Source organism: Amphibalanus amphitrite, unplaced genomic scaffold (genome assembly GCF_019059575.1).
Source record: "Amphibalanus amphitrite isolate SeventyFive unplaced genomic scaffold, NRLGWU_Aamphi_draft 001343F_arrow, whole genome shotgun sequence".
Lineage (NCBI taxonomy): Eukaryota > Metazoa > Arthropoda > Thecostraca > Balanomorpha > Balanidae > Amphibalanus > Amphibalanus amphitrite.
In genome coordinates, this window is record NW_024882836.1 from 33,881 (window position 1) to 40,105 (window position 6,225).

The window sequence follows — 6,225 nt, forward strand, 5'->3', positions numbered from 1 at the left end:
CGTTGCAGTAAGAGTAAAACAGCTTGGGGTTCTGCGAGATGTTTATGAATAACTTGTGCTCATGTTGCCGTTTCATTCTTCTGATCTTGTTTGTCACCTTTTGTCTAGTCCTGACGTATCTTGCATACAACTGCTGTCTTGAGGATAGATTCAGCCTGACTGCATTCATGTAAGCATTCCACGCATTCCACGAAAATGACGATCGGAAAGCCAAAACTTGGAGTTTCAACGGAAGCCGACATCATTTTTCTCCAAAAATATCACACTTTCGTGCCTGAAATATGATAACTTTTTTTGCTATCAAGCATTTTCCTGAAGAAGTGAAAGGGGGCATCTTACCCCACAGGGTGGAAAAGACGCCCCCTGGCGCTGGGTAAGATGCCCCCTGCACTAAAAGTGACATAAATAGGCACATGAATCGCCTGAACGAATTAGAAGTCCCTTCGAGCCTGCAGTAGACACCAAACGTCATCGTAAGGGCCCTCAAAAGTAGTCGTAAGGGGCTTCAGAGGTCATCGTTAGGGCCATCATAGTCCAGCGTGGCCAAACAAGCCTCCGTGGTGGCGTTCGGAGACCACTGTGGGGCCCTTATAGGTCTTCATGATGCTTGAGGGCCCTCGAGCCCATCGTGGGGACCTCAGATGCCAGCGCGGCCCGTGGAGCCAACGTGGGAGCCCTCAAAGGATGTCGTGAGGGGCCATAGAACCAATAATGGGGCCCACAGAGGCCGTCGTGAGGGCTCTCAGAGTCAGATGCCGCCCAAAAAGTCGCTGTGTGGGCCGAGAGACCGGCATGGGGAGCACCCGACCGTACCGGACTCTCAATAGTCCCAGATCGGCTTTTGTCTCTCATCACAAGTATGTAATACATGATTTGACGGGCTGCTTGAAGGACAGCCTACGGATTTAGGGGGGCGTCTTTCCCCATCAGGACAGGGGGCATCTTACCCCAAGGTACCGAAGTAACATTAAATCAGCACAATTTGTTAGCCATAAAACTACACCCTGAAACAAACTGTTTGGGACACAGTACACGCATGTAAATGTATCACGACTATAGCAAGGGACGCAAAAATTATCTACCTTTTTTGATATTTACAATGTTTTGACGTCAAAATATTTTTTGAAAGCAGCAAATAAAAAACATGCAATCACCAGCCAGCCGTTGCCCAACTGAGCTTCGCAAATTTTTGTGCAGTTAACAAGGCAGACTTCTGCTTTACGCTAAGAACATTAATTTCCAGGTTCGATTCTTTGTTTCCCCGCTAGAGGGGGTGGGGCGTCTTTCCCACCCTGGGCATCTTACCCCACTCTCCCCTACCTACCTATCGTGGAACTTAATGCTGACAATCCTCCAAACGCATCGCTCGATTGTCGTTCGAGGCATTTCGGAAGCAGATTCACAGGCATGATATGGAGAACGTTGTGAAGGCAACAAGTAGTTATTTATTTGCAAACGAGCTCCCATCGACACAAAATAATACAGAAGTCGCCATCCACACATACAAACGGCGCTTCCATGCCAACCTCCGTCCGCCGGCGACCCGATGTATTTACAGCACGAGACAACTCGCCACAACGCGTTGTAGGGGCACTTTCTAAATACTAAATACAGTAGCGGCGGAACACCTACAATCAAAGGGGGGCACTGCCGACTTTTGGTCCCATTCTTTCCATGCAACGTCCATAAGGCTTATGTTAAAATGCCAAAATCAAAGGGGGGCACGGTGCCCCAGTGCCCTCCCCGTTCCGCCGCCTATGACTAAATACATTTAAAATCGTTGTATTGTGCTTGCATGTTACCTACGTTTGATGGTTGGGTCTTCATTTCCAAGCAATCGCCAATCACCGTTCTACAATCGATGCTGAACCGTTAGTTTTCAGAATAGGTACCTACCTATGAGCTGCGTGCCCCCCCCCCCCCCCCTCTAGCTCCCCCTCCCCCTCCCCAGCAGACTGCAAAGGGTTCTAGGAAGTCGTTTATTCAAATACTTTTACGCTGATGTTTCAGCATCACCGCACTCGGTGCTCATTGGACGTTCCAGTACGGACGGACGAGTCCATTATTGTGCTCATCCAGACGGGGGAGGTAGTTTCCATCCCCGTTGTGTATAAACAGCACGGAACAAGGCAATTATGTTTGTTTGACAACTAACAAGGCTAAATAAACAACCATTTAATAATAAACCCGTGGGCGCAGATACCACCTCTGGTGTGTGGCCCCGCGCCGGCCCGGCTCGTCTCTGTGTTGGCCGTGACGCCGGCAGCCGGAGGTGGCCGCCGGCCGGCTCCAGTCGGCGCCGCGCGCCTGTCGCTGCCGGCGGCCGGCGGCTCTTATCGGGGCCGCCGCCGGCGGTCGGTATATCAGCAGCGGCGCCGGCCGGCACCGGCCAGTCCTTCTGTGACAGTGCTGGAGTGATTTTGTGTGATTTGCTACCTACTTGCTCGTGACCTCTTACAGCAACAAGATGTCTAACATCTTCGACGCTATCTCTGCCCTCAGGCTGGAGCAGGGGAGGAGGCTGGTGGAGAGGAGGCTGAGCCCCGCGGTGCAGCAGCTGGTGGAGAGGTGCGGGTCGGCGGCCCATCTGGTCGCCGACACGCTGCTGGTGGCAAGGGCGGATCTAGGGGGTCGTTTTGGGGGGGGTCACCAGTCGGCCGACATACCAGGTCTGGTGAATGAATTCTGACGACCGGGGGGGGGGGGGGGGGTAGGGAGCGAGTATGTCGAGATCAAAAAATGACATTTGATCTTCGTCGTTTATAAGATGAAGTTTTATCGTAAGTCACTCGGCTCAGTAGTTTTAGTTAGTGAAACCCACCTATATAGGAGCGTCGCCACGGATTTTTTACTGGGGGGGGGGGAGGCGGGTCGACCGACTTAAAAACCCAGAAGTAGATATAGTTACCTCACTTTTAGCCTAATGCATTAGTAAATAGTAGCATACAGTCACGATCTCTCTTATTGACCTGTGTATGAATCGGCGGCGCGAAGCGCCGCAAAAATTTGCAAAAAAAAGTTGTCAAAACACAGCTCTAAAACACAAATATTACAACCTTTTTAGCATGCTAGTACAAGCCGGAGTTCCTTCACAGTACACATATGAATTCCGATTCAATTTGACACGGTTGGTGTTATTACAGTCACTGTTATTTCTCTCTTATTGATTGGTGTATAAATCGGCGGCGCGAAGCGCCGAGAAAATTTGCAAAAGAATGTGTCGAAACACAGCTCCAAAACACAAATTTTACCACCCTTTCAGCATTGCAGTACAAGCCGGAGTTCCTTTACAGCACACATATGAATTCTGATTCAATTTGACACGGTTGGTTTATGTAATTACAGTCAAGATTTCGTATTGACCTGTACGTATGTACATAAATCGGCGGCGCGAAGCGCCGCGAAAAATTTGCAAAAACATTTGTCAAAACACAGAGGGGGCCTCCTCTCTACAGAGGACCACCGATCTCTACTGCGGGCCTCCTCTTTTCACAGGGCCTCTTAACTACAGAAGCTACAGGGCCTCCTCTCTACAGAGGGCTTCCTCTCTACTGAGGGTCTCTCCCTTTAAGAGGGCCTCCTTTACAGAGGGCCTCCTCTCTTCAAAGAGCCAGAGGACCTCATCTCTGCAAAGGGCCTCCTCTCTTCAGAGGGCCTCTTCTCTACAGAGGGCCTCCTTTCTTCAGAGGGCCTCTTCTCTACAGCGGGTCTCCACTCTTCAGAGGGCCTTCTGCATTCAGGCGGTCTCCTTTCCACAGAGGGCCTCCTCTCTACACAGGGCCTCCTCTCTACATAGAGCCTTCTCTCTACAGCAGGTCTCCTCTCTACAGAGGGCCTCCTCTTTAAAGGGGTCTCCTCTCTACAGGGGGCCTCCTCTCTACTGAGGGCCTCTTTTCTACAGAGGACCTCCTCTACAGAGGGCCTCCTACCTACTGAGGAGTCAGAGGGGCCCTAGCGGTCAGACACAGACACTAGCGGTTATTCACTGGAGGCCCCAGGAAGTAAGAAGGGCCCTAGCTGTCAGGCTGGTCAGAGGGCCCTGAATGTCCTGACGTGATTTTTGGGATTCCCGTGAATTTCTTTCGCCTCAGACGTGATTTTGACCTGCCAGGGCCCAGGGGCACTAAAAATAAAACAAACAAAATAAAAAATGAAAATAGGACATCACCAAAATTAAGTGACCGAAATCCGTTGAGTTTTTAATTTTGCGTATAGGTAGGGGCACCACGAATTAAATTCATGACCATCCCCTTGGAGTTTTCCTGGATCATCCCCTGGTGCTCGCACGGTTGAGACAAAAACGAGTAAGATTCTGGTCTTCAATACGCCTTTTCACGCAACACGATCCAGAAAAACAAAGGTATTAGCTCAGAAGTGTTTGACAGGTGATTTTGAGCATGCAAGACGGCGTCTATAGCGCATTTAGGTCTTCGGCTTTTGGGGGGGGTCAAATGACCCTCTCAGACCTTTTGGGGGGGGTCATGACCCCGTGGACCCCCCCCAGGATCCGCCAGTGGCTGGTGGCCACAGACCTGGTGGAGAACCACGGGCCCTCACGACAGGCCGACGTCACCGCCCAGGAGGTCGATGACGCCGTCCGGAATTTGATGGTCAGCCCTCTGCTGTCGGCGCTGGCGGAGGTCGGGGCCGCCGCCGCCGCCGCCCGGTGTCGTCACTGCCAGCCCCGTCAGCCGCTCCGGCTGGTTTCCTACAACATGTCGGGGAGCAGAGCAGAGGGGCTCGCTGTGAAGACGTCAGACGTCGACGTAATGTTGGAGTTTGACGGCCCCTTCCGCTGGGCGCCGCCGGGCGCGGAGCCGGCCGACATCGAGCCGCGCTCTGCGCCGCAGCTGTGGGCCCGGCCGACCGACAACGACGGCTTCGTGACGCTGCACTGGGTGCGGACGGACCGGTGCGGCCACGAGGAGCCGCTGGAGGCGCTGCCGGCCGACTCCGTCCGTCAGATGATGAAAGACTACTGCCGGGCCTTGATGGATGGTGAGATCACCCCCACCGGCCCGGCAGCCAACGTCAAGAGGCCTGGTGATAAAGACGGCGGCAGAGACTACGTCTTCTGCCTGCTGGTGCGCGGCTGGTGGCCCGCGCCAGGCTGGACCCACGGCGCCCCCTGGGACACCAGCTTCGGGGTTCACCTGGTGCCCACCGGCCGGCCGGGCAGTAAGACGGAGTCTATTGAGTACCGCATCTCGCTGTCTCGGGCGGAGCTGCTGGCCGTCCGTCAGCTCTGCCCGGGGCTGCGGGCTGCGGTTAGAGCCCTAAAGGCCATCAAAAACATCCTGAAGGAGAGCGGGGTAGCCATCGGCGACTTATTAAAGTCGTACTTCATCAAGACGGCGGCGCTCTGGGTGGCCCAGGAGCCGCACGGTGGACCGTGGACGGGCGTCACGGACGGCGTCCACCGGCTCCTGGACTGGCTGGAGCGGCGCCTCGATGAAGAATGGCTGCCCTGCTACTTCTACCCGGCCATTAACGTGGCGGCGGAGCTGTCCAGGGACCAGCGGCAGGCCATCATCGGCTCCCTCCGGCTGGTGAGGGAGCACCTGACACTCCTCCTGATGGCCTGCTGTGAGGAGGAGTGGTCCCTGGACACCCTGCTGGAGGGGCGGCCGACGGAGCCGCTCTCAGAGCGCCAGCTGCGGCTCCGTCTGGGACGGACGCTCCTCCTGCGGGCTGTGTTGGACGGTATCAGGTTCCGCCCCACGGCTCCCTGCTGGGAGAGCTGGTGGAGTCACGCCATCCCCAGCCTGGCCCGCGCGGCCCCCCGCCTGCTCCAGTGGTGGCACCACATGAAGTCGGGGACACACTACCAGCAGTGTCACCTGCTCATGGCCTGGAGCGTGGTGGACCCGGCGGACCTGGCGGACGGCGAGCCGATGACGTCACCGGTCGGTGACGTCACCGTCACGCTAGACGTGACGCCGCTCACCCGGCTCCTCACCGACTCCGACCTGGAGCTCCTGCTGGGTGAGCCGGCCGCGGTGGCCGCCTGGTGTCGCCGGGAGCGGCCGGCCGGCCTGACCGCCGAGCCGGACACGCCGCGGGGCCGGGCCGAGCTGCTGCTGCGGCCCGAGCTGCTGCTGCGGGCCCTCGGTGAGGCCGTGCCGTGCTGGATGGACGTGTGGCGAGGGTGGGACCGGGAGCTGAAGGAGGCCTGGGAGGGGAACTACCGACCACCGGCCACCTACCAGCAGTGCCGGGAGGTGT